A 16743-nucleotide genomic window follows, 5' to 3' on the forward strand; every position below is an offset into this window, starting at 1 on the left:
AAAGAAAATTCTGCCCCCTTGGACTTTCTAATGGATCCAGAGACTAGTTACCTTGGCCCAAAGACCTGGCCTAGGAGGATAGCAAGGAGCCTACAGAGTGTTAGTTGAAAAAACATTCAAATTTTTTTGTATCTAAAGGCTATGGCAGAGATAGAAGAATGAGAAAATCAGAAAGCGGGACTAGGTTTGGAGAGAAAAATGATTTTGAATAGCTATCTTTCAAGGAATAGCAAGACATCCATTTATGAATATTTAGAAGGCAATTAGCAATACAAAGTTGGGGCTTTAGTGAGAGTACATTACATGAATACCATAGCCATTTCCCACTGAGGTAATAGCCAATCCAATGGTAGGTTTTAGCTGGAAACATAAAATTGAATCAATAGTCTGATAGAGGAGAACCAGCACACAAAATACAGAAGTATGGTGAATTCCCAAAATAATGGAATGGGAAAAATCAAAAAGAAGCACTCAAAGTAACAAACTGATTTGCTAAATATGTAAAAAGAGTAACAGGTAGTACATAGTCAACACAATTACAGCAAAAAGATAAGAGTCATCTGTGAGGAGCAAAAAATCAAAAGCAATTGAGATTTTAAAGTAAATGAGACAAGAAAAACCTTTGAATTTGGAAATTATAAAGCCACTACTGATGTGGAAAATAAAATCTAGGTGCAATGTGGAATGAAAGCAGGGTGAAAAGAGAACATAAAGAGTTCGTATATGTCATTTGTTTTGCACATATAGTACAAGGAAGGGGAGGAGTAGACCATTAGGAAGAAGGGCATGCTTCATTTTGGTGGTAACTGCATCAAGAACACTACAGGATTTTGAAACCACAAATTAGCTGATGATTAGAGAAAACTTTACTTAGCTTTGGAAAAGCTGTGCTTCAAATAGCTTACGGAGAGCCCAACTAATTCCTTAGTCTTTCCACTACTATATGCTACTTCCAATAGAGTAATACAAACCTGTCACTTGTTTTTAATAATGCTTGCTCATTTCCCCAGCAGTTTTCTCTTAATCTTCTATCTTTGACTTCCTTGCCTTAGCTTACAGTAACATTATTTATTTATTTATTTATTTTTTTTGCGGTACACGGGCCTCTCACTGTTGTGGCCTCTCCCGTTGCGGGGCACAGGCTCCGGACGCGCAGGCTCAGCGGCCGTGGCTCACAGGCCCAGCCACTCCGCGGCATGTGGGATCCTCCCGGACCGGGGCACGAACCCGCGTCCTCTGCATCAGCAGGCGGACTCTCAACCACTGCGCCTCCAGGGAAGCCCCGAAAACAAAGTTTTATATAGTCTAATTGTGTCCTTCGATACTGAAAACTATTATTAGTGACAATGTTGAATTTTACCTGAGCCCTCGAATCCTGGAAAACAGCAAAAGTTAAGATATCTCTCTGCCCTTTGTCTGTGGAAAACAGCTTATTCCTAAGAACCACCACAGATGCCTCCTCTTGTTTACCTATGGCAATGCTAGACAAAGATATTCCAAATTGCCATTTTTTTTGTCTCATAAATTATCATCTGAAGTGTTTATTCCTACTAATCAATTGGAACAAACTGCTTATTAATCAAACTGTAAAGTTTCACTCCTTCCTCCAGGCTCCAGAACTCTGACTCACTGTCAGACTGAGTCAACATATAATCTCTCCTAAGAACAGGCTGACCTCAGGGTAAAATATTCTCTGATCTACCATCCACTCAAGCTACTCTTTTATCCCATTTTCCCTCACCCTACCCTTAATACCCCTGTTACTTCCTCTCAAGAGAAGAAAAACCCCTTTTGATTAACCACTGAGAGGCTTGCAGATCGTAGGGTCACAGCATTCTCCCTAATGCAATAGTTCTCCTCCCCCAATTGCAATACACCCCTCCTCACACTTACCCTTTAGAGTAAAGTTTCTCCTTACTATGCTGGTATTGTTTGGTTTTTTTTTAGTTGACATTGGCAACTGAGAGAAGAAGTAAATATTGCTGCATCTGGATATATGTGATAATGGGGGATTGAAAACTCTAAAATTTTTAATTGATTTTTATTGGAGTATAGTTCTTTTACAATGTTGTGTTAGTTTCTTGCTGTACAGCAAAGTGAATCAGTCATACATATACATATATCTGCTCTTTTTTAGATTTCCTTCCCATTTAGGTCACCACAGAGCACTGAGTAGAGTTCCCTGTGATATACAGTAGGTTCTCATTAGTTACCTATTTTATACACAGTAGTTATATATGTCAGTCCCAATCTCCCAATTCATCCCACCCACCCCTTCCCCCCTTGGTAACCGTAAGGTTGTTCTCTACATGTGTGACTCTATTTCTGCTTTGCAAATAAGTTAATCTCTACCATTTTTCTAGATTCCACACATAAATGGTACTATATACAATATTTGTTTTTCTCTGTCTGACTTACTTCACTCTGTATGACAATCTCTAGCTCCAACCACATCTCTGCAAATGGCACTATTTCATTCCTTTTTATGGCTGAGTAATATTCCATTGTATATATGTACCGCATCTTCTTTATCCATTCTTCTGTTGATGGACATTTAGGTTCCTTCCACGTGCTGGCTATTATAAATAGTGCTGCAGTGAACACTGGGGGTGCATCCATCCTTTAGAATTATGGTTTTCTCCGGATATATGCCTAGGAGTGGGATTGCTAGGTCATATGGTAGCTCTATCTTTAGTTTTTTAAGGAACCTCCATACTGTTCTCCATAGTGGCTATACCAATTTACAGTTCCACCAGCAGTGTAGGAGGGTTCCCTTTTCTCCACACCCTCTCCAGCATTTATTGTCTGTAGATTTTTTGATGATGGCCATTCTGACTGGTATGAGGTGATACCTCACTGTCATTTTGATTTGCATTTCTCTAATGCTTAGTGATGTTGAGCATCTTTTCATGTGTTTGTTGGCCACCTGTATGTCTTCTTTGGAGAAATGTCTATTTAGGTCTTCCACCCATTTTTTGATTGGGTTGTTTGACTTTTTGATATTGAGCTGAATGAGCTGTTTGTATATTTTGGAGATTAATCCCTTGTCAGTTGCTTTGTTTGCAAATATTTTCTCCCATTCCGAGGGTTGTCTTTTCATTTTGTTTATGGTTTCCTTTGCTGTGCAAAAGCTTTTAAGTTTCATTAGGTCCCATTTATTTATTTTTGTTTTTATTTTCATTACTCTAGGTGGTGGGTCGAAAAAGATCTTGCTGTGGAAAACTGTAAATATTAAATGATTTGGTTCATTCAGTGAATTGTGAGTGTTAATGAATACATTAAACAGTCCACAAAGAGAGAGTCCTTTAAGCATCTGCTGTGTGCTAGGGTTTCCTCTACTAGGCCACAATTAGAAAAATCTGTTTGCTCAAAAAGCACATAGGTCGGTACAGAAGACTAACATAAAACCATCATGAGATGCACTGATAGAAATGTACACAAAGTGCTATGTTTACATTTGATAAAGTCATTTACTATGAGTGCCTAGGGCCTATGGCAGGAAAATGATGTGACCAGAAAAGTTTTATAGTAAAGGTGGTATCTGAGAAGAGCATCAAAGAATAAACACGACTTTGTCAGACGAACAAACTGTGAAGAATCTGTATTTGGCATTGGGAACAAAGTGATCACAAAAAGCCCAAGTAATACCATGGTTCCTCTGGAGAGCAAAAGTAGTTGGAACTGACTCAACTGCAGCTCACATATGTAAGACAACTGAAGGGGAGCTGGAAAGATGAGCAGATACAAAGCAGCACAGCCTTTTACAACTATGAAGGTTGGGGGCTGCACAATTCCAGGGGGTACCATTCATAATAATGTCAATGTGAATGACACATGCTGGAGTTGTGTACAGCCCTGAGCAAGACCTCTGAGCAGGTACCAAATTAGTAGAGTATTTTTATGCCAAGTGTGTAAGTTAGGATGCTTTTGGTAGCCAAAAATGGAAACCAAATCTGTCTGTCCTCAACTTTAAGAGGATTTTGGAAAAAACATCAGGGCTCATGTAACAGAGGAGAACCCTATGGGGCCTTCCTAGGATAGACCCCTCCCCCATATCCTCTACTTTAGCTCCTCTCTGAAGTACATAGATCACAGTATTTGATGCACATTTCCTGCTTTACAGATGCTAAAACCCCCACCAAATGGAAGGTTAACTACTTACTGACCATGAGCACATAGCCCCCAGGCCTACTGGAGCCAAAGAATTGATGACCTTAACCCTTGGGACACTGTCCTGTAACCTCACCATCAACCAGAGAACTGTGCACAAACTGATCACATACCTTGGGACTCCCCTCCCTCACCTTGCCTTTAAAAACACTTTGCTGAAACCCATCAGGAAAATGAGGCTTTTTGAGTACTAGCTGTCCCGGACTCTTTGTATGGCGCCTTACAATAAAACACTGCACTTTCTTTCACCACAACCCAGTGTCAGTAGATTGGGTTTACTGCATGTGGATAAGTGGACCCAAGTTTGCTTCAGTGACACTCACAGTACTGCTATGGGGCTTTTGCACAGCAATGGAAACCATAAACAAGACGAAAAGACAACCCTCAGAATGGGAGAAAATATTTGCAAATGAAGCAACTGACAAAGGATTCATCTCCAAAATTTGCAAGTAGCTCACGCAGCTCAATATCAAAGAAACAAAGAACCCAATCCAAAAATGGGCAGAAGACCTAAATAGACGTTTCTCCAAAGAAGACATACAGATTGCCAACAAACACATGAAAGGATGTTCAGCATCACTAATCATTAGAGAAATGCAAATCAAAACCACAGTGAGGTATCACCTCACACTGGTCAGAATGGCCATCATCAAAAAATCTACAGACAATAAATGCTGGAGAGGGTGTGGAGAAAAGGGAACCTCCTACACTGTTGGTGGGACTGTAAATTGGTATAGCCACTATGGAGAACAGTATGGAGGTTCCTTAAAAAACTAAAAAAGAGAACTACCATACGACCCAGCAATCCCACTACTGGACATATACACTGAGAAAGCCATAATTCAAAAAGAATCACGGACCACAATGTTCATTGCAGGTGTATTTACAATAGCCAGGACATGGAAGCAACCTAAATGTCCATCAACAGATGAAATGGATAAAGAAGATGTGGCACATATATACAATGGAATATTACTCAGCCATAAAAAGAAATGAAATTGAGTTATTTGTAGTGAGGTGGATGGACCTAGAGTCTGTCATACAGAGTGAAGTAAGTCAGAAAGAGAAAAACAAATACCGTATGCTAACACATATATATGGAATCTAAAAAAAAAAAAAGGTTCTGAAGAACCTAGGAGCAGGACAGAAATAAAGACACAGACGTAGAGAATGGACTTGAGGACACAGGGAGGGAGAAGGGTAAGCTGGGTGAAGTGAGAGTGTGGCATGGACATATATACACTATCAAATGTCAAATAGAGAGCTAGTGGGAAGCAGCCGCATAGCACAGGGAGATCAGCTCAGTGCTTTGTGACCACCTAGAGGCGTGGAATAGGGAGGGTGGGAGGGAGACGCAAGAGGGAGGGGATATGGGGATATATGTATACATATAGCTGATTCACTTTGTTATACAGCAGAAACTAACACACCATTGTAAAGCAATTATACTCCAATAAAGATGTTTAAAAAAAAGAAAAAGAAAAGAATGGAGGGTTTGTAAAGAAAAGGGAAAAGCCAGAAAGTGCTGGATATAATTGAGGATTTCTGCATTAGAGATTCTGCAGCACTGAAGTACAAGAAAATTGAGTAGGGTATGAAGATTTAAGAATGTTCAACTTTTTATGAATTTAATTCCTTTCTCCTTTTTTTTAATGAGTAATGGTTAAAATTTGAATTCCTTTATAAATTACTTTTGGGTGATTAACTGTGTTTTTTAAAATGCATCTCTGTACAAAGACTCTCTCTGAAATTTATTACGGTGGCCTAAATAAATTAATACATCTTGAAGGTCTTAGTGGTAAATCACCATGTTTAATTCCAAGAGAATTTAAAAGGTAAAGAAAATTAGTTTCAAAAATATTTTCAACAAGTTGAAATTTATGAAAAAAATTGAAAGATGAGCAGCTATGGGCATACCACCTTATTTTAGCTGATGAACTAATGAATATAGACTTCACACATTTTCAAAGTACTGAACTGCCTTTTCTTCTGTAGCAATCCTCAACCTATACCAGGTTAAAAAACCTAATAATCTTAAATCATGATTTCTTCCCTAAAATCCCCTTTCTACTCATTTATAAATCCTCCTTAACATTATTTTTTTCCTATTGTATTTCTTAGCATTGATTATTTCATGTATTTGATGTACAAATGTACTGAACACTTACAATATGTACAAGATACTTTTTTTTAAAGCTACATGTTAGTTGACTCTTTTGTGCTTGGCACTGGAAGATACACTGTTGGAAGATTCAGCCCCTGCACTCAATTTTCTCACAGGTTAAAGAAGATTCAGACAAGTAAATCCACAATTCAACACTCTGTTATAAAAGGTATGAGAAAGGGTTGCCCAGGGGGTTGTGATTGTAAAGAGCAGGAGAAACTATCTTTTCCTGGGTATGGGAGGATTCCTAGAGGAGATGTTACCTGAGAAAAGGAAGATGAAAAGAAATTGCCAGGTGAATAAGGGATATTTTTTAGCTTTTATTTCTATTCAATTCTCACACAAAAAGAAAAACTCAAAAAATAAATGAAGGTATATGACTCTCAGAGCTCCTTAGGCTCTTTGGTATCTATATTTGTAGCTGGAGATACATGTGCCACAATTATGTTCTAAGTTAAGGGAGTCTGCGTGTGTCATGCATCAAGCATGTAGCGCAAGCTCATGTTAATAAAAATAGCCAGTCAGGCATAATCAAGGTAGAAAAGCAACAACTCACTACATATTCACTGATAACTTTCCTCTAGTCCCCTCTCCTGTGTTCCTTTCACCCACCCAAATGTTTTGGTGTGTAAGCTTTCCTCTCAAGACAATGGAGTCCACAGCATAGCCATCACAAGTTTGAGTGTTGAACAATAAGTGAGATCCCTAGTGAATAATTATACCCAGTTGGAGAAGACTAAACAGTGCTTCGAGCCAGGTGAGAGAAATAGCATTTGGCTTATCTGCTCTGAAATAATATCTGAAAGACTCAATCCATAAAGTTTCCATATGGTTGAAAGCAAGTTGAAGAGTGAACCCTGGGTCTTAACAGTGTGTGTGTGTGTGTGTGTGTGTGTGTCTGTGTGTGTGTGTGTGTGTGTGTGTGTTTTGATTCAACAAATGTTAGGGAGAAACATTTTATGATAGAAAGAGCATTGGCCTCAGAGGCATGGGTTTAAAGTTCTATATCTGTCACTCTCTTGCCAGGAGGCTTTTTTAAAAGCTCATTTAATGACTCAGTTAATGCTTTTTTACATTTGAAAAAGAATGAGCCTTTTTCCAACTTTAAAGTTTGATGATTTTATGGTCACTTTTAGTTGCGGCTTTTTAAGACTCCCCATCTAAATAAACTCTTAGGCTCCATGACGTGTGCCCAACCTAGACATGCCGAAGGGGCTTTGAAATCCTGGCCTGCTTTCAGCCAACTTTATGCATTTATATCAGCTGATTTGTTACTTGATAAAAATGTTCAGGATAATACAGTCACTTTTTTAAATGCTGTAGAAAAGAACACTTCAGAAACAGATTAGAACAGCCATGATAATGGACCAGAGTCCTGAGCCATTGAGCTGAGAATTCTATCTCCCCCTGCATGAGAGAGGCAGGTCGTTACCCTCTACAGCATCTGAAGTTGGGAATTTGCTTCCTACCCCCCTAACTCTGGTAACAGCTTCCCATCAGCTTACCATCTGTGAATGAATCTGGACCTGCAGATTTATAGTCTCAGTTGGTACCGTGTCTTAGGATGTGGAGGACAGCTTGCTTTATTATTCCCTAATGCTGCTTCTTCTCAATCTTAAGAGCTAACTCAAGATTTAGTGAATAATCTATACACACGTTACATGAGCTACTCAGATTCCCTCCCACATCGTGTCTTCCAGACTGAGGAGTTCTTCCAACTGCCTATTCTCAAACCCCTAACCTCACCCTCACCGTCAGCTGAGGACCTGCTTCCTCAGTTGCAATGGAAGGGGGAGGCTTCTGGAAGCCTTCCAGTGCCAAAGGATGCAGGGGAGACGGGTTTGTGCTCTGGTCCAGGAGGATCCCACATGCCGTGGATCGGCTGGGCCCTTGAGCCATGGCTGCTGAGCCTGCACGTCTGGAGCCTGTGCTCCGCGGCGGGAGAGGCCACAACAGTGAGAGGCCCGCGTACAGCAGAAAACAAAAACAAAAAGAAAAACAAAAACAAGAAAGTATTGGGGCAGTAAGACAGGCAGTGGACATGAACAGGCCCTTCATATAAAAACAGAAAGACACCAGTCTGAAAAGACCACAGAATGAAGGACTCCCAACTACGTGACATTCTGGAAAGGGCAAAAATACACAGACAGTAACAAGACCAGCAGCTGTCGGGGGCTTGGGGGCACTCGGCGGGTGAACAGGTGGCCCCCAGGGATGTTTCGGGCAGTGAAATGGTCCTGGGTGGCACTGCAGTGGTGGCTGCAGGTCATCACGCCTGTCCAAACCTGAACAGTAGGACACAGAGAGTGAGCCTTAATATAAACTACAGACTCCAGGGGAGAATTAGGTGTCAGTGCGGATCCATCACTGAGATGACGCGCCACACAGGCGAGACATGTTACCGAGGGAGGGAACCCAGAGGGACGGGCGTAGGGAACTGCTGTCTGCTCGACTCTCCTGGAACCCTAAAACTGCTCTAAACACTGTCTACCAATTAAAAAGAAGAAACAGCTTCTAAGCACGTGAAAATACTCTCAACCTCATTCACGAGTCAGAAAACCCCAAGGGAACGTCCATACTGCTTACCGGGGCCTAGGATGAGCGGGAACACGCCGCGGCCTCGCCCCTTCCTGTCGGGCATCGCGCTGGAGCCCAGAGTCCCCCTGACTTGACCCACCGCACCCCACCCCACGTTTCATGCCGTCCACAGTCTCTACACATGACATCTTTTGATCAGATGACTCACTGTCCCAATTACAAGGTTTCAGTTTCTGCACAGGAAGAAACCAAAACCAGCACAGAGGGGAGGCTCTTCAGTCAACCTCAGGGTCTGCCTGCCTTCACGTCCCGCTCTTCCTGACGGGAGGCCCACATCCTAAGGAGGGAGGTCCTTACCAGCACCTCAGGAGCCTCATCCAGTCCACCTCACGCTGCTCTGAGAGCCTCGCCAACCTCTGCAGCTACCCAAGTCCTGGTCACTTCAGGGCCGTCCCCCTTCCCCGAGTCACTGAGCCACGTGCTCTGACAATGCATTTAAAACCAGGCTCTCGGACTTCCCTGGTGGCACACTGGTTAAGAATCCGCCTGCCAATGGTGGGCACACGGGTTGGAACCCTGGTCCGGGAACATCCCACGTGCTGCAGAGCAACTAAGCTCGTGCGCCACAACTACTGAGCCTGCGCTCTAGAGCCCGCGCGCCACAACTACTGAGCCCGGGACCCGCAACTACTGAAGCCCGCATGCCTAGAAGCCATGCTCCGCAATAAGAGAAGCCACCGCAATGAGAAGCCCGCTCACCGCCACGAAGAGTAGCGCCCGCTCGCTGCAACTAGAGAACAAAGCCCGCGCGCAGCAACAGAGACCCAACACAGCCAAAACTGAATAAGTTAAATAGTAAACAAATAAAAAAATTAAATGAATAAATAAATAAATAAATAAATAAAAGCAGGCTCTGCTTTGTCAGCACTCTGGATTTCCCTACGTATCGACGGGCAGGATTCCCGTCCTCTCCTGTAATTACGTCTGTGAAGTGCCTTTCCCGAGGAGAACAGAAGCTCCTGGAAGCAGGGAATTGCTTCTTAAGATCACATGCACAACCTGAAGACATTTGATGTTTATGTCAAAGATAAAAGACAGAACACTAGATGGTGTGAAGGGTCCTCGAGGCCAAGAGCCAGGCAAGCAGGACACTTCCTCTGGGGATCCTTCCATCAGCAGAGCAGAAAATGTCCGTGGCCAGAACTGGCACTCAATTCGCTTTGAGCTGAGAAGCACCCATGTAATTACATAGGCTCCCCAAAGAGTAATTACTCCCACATTTATGAAAGGAGATGGCTTTTCAGGCAGGGAAGGCAAGTACAGTCTTCCCAGCTGGCTGGACTGTGTGTGCTGATGGTCACGATGGAGCTGGGCCCCAGAGCTCTGCTCTCCCCTCAAACCCCCAACCTCACCCTCACCCTCAGCTGAGGAGCTGCTTCCCTGAGAACAGAGAAGCCATCGGAGGGCTTCCCCACCTGCAACCCAGCTCTGCCATCCCCTCCCCACTCCAGGACGCTGGCCAGCAGCTCTCCCCTCCCCCACACGCATCTACTGGATCAATTCCCACTGTTATTTCTCCCATCACAACACAACACAACACAACACAACATCCTCCCCGGACCTCAGCTCCTACCCCAGCTACTGTCCAGTTTCTATTTTCCCCGTCACAGCAAAATGTCTTGAAAAAGTTGGGACCAGAACAAACCCAGTTCTCCCACTCCTCTCTCCTAAGCCTCTCCGATCAGGATTTCACCTCACAGATCCATCCAAACGCATCATTGGCGAGGTACGACCTCCCCCCAGTGCTGGGCTCGATGGTTAATGGCTCCGCGGAACGGCAACCTCGTTTGTCCAGTCACCCAGGGAACCTCTAAAGTGCTTCCCACATGCAGACAAAACGCTGTGATTAATATTTTAGGAGAAATACTCAGCGTGGAGAATACACTTGAGCTGCTGGAGGAAAGAGGTAGCGGCACAGAAAAAAAGTTTCTGTAACTACAGGAATGAACAGATAAGCTGTTTTAATGGTAACAAGTATGGGATGAAGGAGAACGAATAAAAACCATTTAGAAGACGACATTAACAAGCCTCACACTACAACGTGGTAACAGAGGATGGAGAAGGACTTTAGAAGGAACTCATTTTTCTGGGTAGGTGACAGGCTGGATGATGCAACGATGAGCCGCCAGGGACAACAGCTCAAGGCAAGGGGCAGGGGAGCTGTAAATAATCATTTCTGGATCTACTGGATCTAGTCATCCGAGGTGCCCTTTGGACAAACTCCATAGAGATGCTGGCAAGTGGCTGGACAGAGGCATCTGTCTGGTCCAGGTGGGAGAACTGACAGAGTTGGAGGTGAAAAGCGCCAGAGGGTGAGATCAGACGGGGTGGAGAGTCATGGACCAAGGGAGAAACGACAACACACACAGAGGGCGGAGGAAAGAATCAGTCAGGAAGACAGCAAGGAGAGATCTGTCACAGAAACCCACAGAGCAGACTCTGCAGATGGCAAGGCGACAGTGGTCTGAGGTGACGACTGGCAAATCTCCACTGCTTTGTATGCTGGATGCCAGGTCACCTCAACCGGATCAGGTTCCGTGGAGGGGCAGAACCAAGACCGCAGGCTGCACGATACAATTCAGCTGGGAAACAAGGGATCTTTGCCAGAGACCTCACTGCATGGTGTGTAACGCGAACCTCTGAGATTGTAAGAGACAAAGAGCGAAATTTACTGGAAGGGTGACAAGGCTGTTCTTCCAGATGATCCTCATTGCATCCCTCGACTGAGCACTGAAAACAATGTACCTATGTGACAACGGTGTTCTACTGAACCGACAAGTTATATGCACTGACTGCTCCCTGGACAGCACGCTCTCGGCTTACAGGAAGCACAAGGAAGGCACCAATGTCAACACGTTAGGGGCTGTCGCTCAGGAAGGCTCACGGCCTACAGCGGGATCCTCAGGGAAACCTTTTAACGCCCGAGAACAAAAGTGCTTCGGCAGGACCATGTAAGTCGAGCAAGGGATGGTGTTTTGCCACCAATGTCAAGAACACGAGGCTTGTACTGTGGCTCTAAGAGGATCGTGGGATCTACACGTAGGACTTGCCAGAAACACTTGGTGCTGACCTGCTCCTCTACGCTTTGTCTAACCACATCTTTTACCTACTCCTACTTTCCCATTTTAACTTTTGAACTATTCGCCTCCCAAGGTGTTATCACAAAGGAACAGCAGCAGATAAATACGAAAACAGCAAAACTCACCAGAGGCTGATTCATTTTCCGCTGCTCTTGGAACAACGTGCAGGACTGTGACAGTGGAGGCGGACCTGGAGAAGGAAAACGCAGGCAGTGAAGCTACGACTGAAGCGGCTCGGGGTGCACGAGCACCCGCCCCGTGCTCCACAGGAGACACCTGTGGGAGACCCGTCCTTTCACCTTCAGAAGGGCCTGTGAGAATAAGGAGGGAGCAACCACCCTCAGGTCTGTAACTCCCACGTGACTGTAGTACCTAAGGGGATACTTTATTTTTCCGTAGCGAGTGTACATTGAATCCTATTAAAATAAACCTCCGTCATTAAATATGAAATTTAAAAACGCTTATAGTTTATCTCTTCCAAGTCTGTTAACAACTTAGATCAGAACATCCACAGGATACCCAGAATAAAGGGACACACTCAGGTGCCTTTCAGTCTTGCAATGATTTGTACAAACTTTACAAACTTACGTGCGACGCTCAAAAACATCTTTTATTAAAACTGACTTTAAGTGGACAGAACACCTGCCCTAGGAGTCTGGAGTCCTGTGAGCGACCCCACGTGCACACCCGGTGAGGATCTAGGACAAGTCATCTCCCTCCTCAGGCCCCATCGCTTCCTTCCTCACCCGAGGCAGCAGGACAGCAGCCCTGCAGACTCATCCTGCACCGATTACACTGGGCGACTCCACAGGGCACAACCCAGGGGGGCGGCGGACGCTTACATTAGACAGCCAAGGTGCTGACGCGCCTTGAGACACACGCGCGAGATGCCGAGACGGCGACAGGAGGGGAAGGAGGTGGATCGGGGTTGGACGGAGGGGAGGACGCGGCACGTACCGGCCGAGCCTGTGGACCCTGCTCCCCCAGGACACCCGGAGCTCACAAGTCCCAGGGGAGCCCCATCCGGAGCAGCCAGCCCTGTCCTCCAGCCCGGCCCCTCCACCTCCGGGAAGCGGTCAAACCCTCCCGGTGGCTCTACTGCGGGCCCTGGGGCGGGCAAAGCCAAGCCCCGGGGCGGGCCAAGCCCCGCTCTCCCAAGCCCTGCTCTCCAAGGGCCGCAGGCTCCACAACCGCCTGCAGGCCTGCAGACACAACACCTACCCCGCGGGCACTCGCTCACCGGCCCCGGGCTCCCGAGGCTCCAGTTCGGGGGCTGCTCCTCGGGCGCGCTCCTCTCTCGGGGTCTCTATTTTTAAAATATTTATAAGTAACCCATTTTGTAGAAAACACCTATCTTTCATCATAAGAATTATGACACTTTATACTTTCATTCCAGCCTAACTTTTATACTCTATTTTCTACCATTTGGCAACTTATACCCTACGCTCTAGTCAAACAAAAATCTCCTTTACAATCACTGAAATATACTGTGTTGGTTCTCAAGTCCAGGATGTTCCTTCTGCTTGGTATGCCCCTGACCTTCTCTCCACGTGGAACATACCTACTGACATTCAAAACCTAATTCCAAGACCCCCTCATTGTTGGCATTCTCTTTAATATCCCCTAGAAGGGTTACTGACTCCGAGTTCTATTTTACAAATTTATATTTTTATGATTTATTTAATAGCCTCTCTCTATTCGATTGTAATGAGTTGTTCATGCATCTCTCACACTCTCTTTTGAGTTCCTCTGGCCTTTATTTTTTCTTTTATCTCTTACCCATAAGCACAGTGCTTGCCCCATAGTACGTGCTCAATGTGTTGGCTGAGTGAAAAAAGACACCTTTTAGCTCTAATCATTTGTGAAATTTCATTTAAAATGACAGCAGATCACCCTTTGTTTCCTAACTTAATTTCTAGTACTATAGAATGTACACTCAGAACACAGTCAGTGGCCTACAGGAACAGTGTTCTCACTGGACTGCATGCATATAGTCAACCCCCTTATAACTTTCTCTGGCATACAACTGCCAGACATGTTATTAAGAAAAAAAAAACAAAAAAAGATGTACCAACCCCTCACCTATTAGAAAACTTCCAGAAGCTCTCCATTCCTTATGGTATCTTTTCTACTTGATTTTTCAAATACCTCTGTCTTACTTAATCTATTCAGAACTGCCTTTTCTACCTTTGGCTTTCATTTTCAATTTCATTCATATCATTATCTGCACTTACCCATAGAACCTAAGCATATTTCAGTTTCTTATGCAAGTTTCCTCACTAGAGGTCAAAGGGGCAAGGACTATTGTGATAAAATATTAAATAAATAGACGATAGAACTTTGTTCTATTCGTCTGGGAAAATTACTACCTGAAACAAAATAATTCTGGAAACTGAAGGGATCAGACCAGTCAGCTTTGTTTACTTCAGACTCAAGTCAATGTCTTGTCTTTACCTGAGCTCTGGTTACATTTAGAAAAAAGTACTGTAAATACAGTGAATGAGCAAGGCCACTAACTGAGACATGTCTGGGTCCTCAGTATAGTAACTGGGGGAATGGTAAGCGTTGGTCAATGTTTGCTGATTGATGACTCAATAGATCTGGTTAAGCCTCACCATCAGAATTCCAGATTTTTTAACAAGCTTCTCAGTCTTTTCAACCCAAAGAAAAAACTAAAGAAAACCAGATGACAAGCATTTCAAATTGTAAAATATCCTGGTTGTCAAATTTAAATAGGGATATCCTGTGCAATGGAGAGGCTGGCTGGTGCCAATTTCACATTTTGTTCTCTAGTGTCCGGACGAAGCCTGCTCTGCCAGTGAGCTGACAGGTCGAGAGCACTCCAGCTTCCACAGACACCCGAGAACTTTCTATTTTTCATGGTGTTCCTGCCTTACCTAAGGGAAGGACTGTATTCACAGTGAAAAGAGTTATGATTAATCACCAATAGAGAGATTCTTCCACTTTCTGGGTGCCCACGTTAAAAGTCTGGTATAGTCAACACTCCCTCTAACATAGGTCGTGTATTGAAATGAGAAAACTATCACCTAATATGGCCAGAGAGATGAAGGGACTTGGCCCAGCTGAGCCCAGGAGACACCTCTAATTCAAAACCTCAACCATTAACACAGTGATTGTGATCAAGGAGACTTGCAGCACATAAGAGATTCAAAAAGCATATTAATCCACCTCCGGCAACACTGCCAGTTTAAAAGAACGATTAACCTTCTCTCCCACTTGATTCAACCTGGCTGTGTATTATACCACTCTAAATGCTAGCAGACTCTATGCTTATGGCTTCCATTAGGTAGCACTTAGTATACACGAAAACTTTCTTCAAGAAGTAATTACTTTTGAAACCATAAACATTTCAGTTGGGAAAAGAGAAAAAGAAAGGAGGTGCAAGTAAAAGGAACTAGGAAAAAATAAGAAAATACCCTCAAATATAAACATGTTGATTCAAAAAATAATTTAAAGGGGATTTAAACGATACTAGGTGAGCATTTATTCTGTTTCTGCTTTAAATAAAGCATTCTGTTTTATTTGTTAGGTGTTGTACTTGTTTAGTATCTAATGTCTGTTAAAAACCTCTCGAAAGAGATGTATTCATTCTGGTATCCTAAGCACCTATCTGGATGAACAGCACAAGCAATGGGAAGTCATGGGGCATAATGGACCTTGCAAAGGCTCTGGAATCCATCTCTTACTTATGGTCTTTGAGACTCAGGCTCCTCCTCTATGTAGTGTGCATAAAACTTAGTGGAGATAGAACACTAGGGACACAGAAGGTCAAAGCAGGTATTTACTATGACTTTTCAAATATCTTCCTTTAGGAAAACAAATATATTTTATTTGCAATGAGGCTTTCTTGTGAATTTTATTCTTCTAAAGAAAAATATTTTTAGTGAACAATTCATTCGTTTGCCTCCCTGTGCTACTTTATTGACAATACTCAGGTAGGGGTGGTTTTCTCCCAAGCACTTAACTCCATGTGATTTGTATTTCAGACCTTCCTAAAAGCATGTTTTCCTGCTCTTTCTTTCCACCCCATCCCAGCTCTACTTAAAATATTGTGATCCTCTATTAAAATGCACAGAACCCTGGGAAAATAAGGAGAAGCAAAATGTTTGTCACTGCCAGCTCTGGTATGCATATATCAGAGAATAAATTATAACTGATGAAGACAGAAATGGGACCCATATCTGTCTGACTTCAGAAACCAGAAGTGTAGCTACTACAAGCTGATGAATTGGAACTCAGATCAAGGCCTAGAGTGGAGAGGAGTCTTCTGATCAGAAGGGGAAAGTAAACAAAGGGCAGCGTTTAATTATTTAATAATAAGTAAGACAATGACTATGGTGTTTTTACAGAACAGGATATAATATAGAAATAAAGCCCCCCAAAGTGACACAGAAACATAATGCAATCCTCTTAAGCTACAACCCTTCCTAAACCAAACCATACCATTCTCTTCACACAGCCTGGAAAGTCAAAAGAAAGGGGATACTGATCTGCATCACACTGGCATTAGAAGATCTACTTTTAATGAAGTTTTACTTCATGGACTGAAGTTTCCCCCCTAAAAGGGTAAGCTTTCTTCTCAAGAAACATCACTGTGTAATAATCAAGGAGCCAGGGATGGTGATATTAATTGTTCTAAGTACAGGGATTTGTTTTGCAGAAAAAAGTACCAATCAGAAAGAGAACTCACCAATAATTACTTAACAAAAC

General features: G+C 43.4%; 1 long non-coding RNA gene across 9 annotated transcripts in view; it reads right to left on the reverse strand.

Moving 5' to 3' along the window:
• Positions 1–16743, reverse strand: part of LOC308610390 — a 174203-nt gene that overhangs the window by 122562 nt on the left and 34898 nt on the right. For 8 of the 9 annotated variants that reach the window (XR_014014530.1, XR_014014531.1, XR_014014532.1 and 5 more), the window contains exon 2: positions 12138–12202. This is a non-coding gene — a long non-coding RNA (uncharacterized lncRNA). Of the gene's footprint in view, positions 1–11547; positions 11572–12137; positions 12203–16743 lie in introns of those variants that run through there. The other variant, XR_014014538.1, reaches the window with a different exon arrangement.

Source organism: Mesoplodon bidens, assembly GCF_964165515.1.
Source record: "Mesoplodon bidens genome assembly, contig: HAP1_SCAFFOLD_352, whole genome shotgun sequence".
NCBI lineage: Eukaryota > Metazoa > Chordata > Mammalia > Artiodactyla > Ziphiidae > Mesoplodon > Mesoplodon bidens.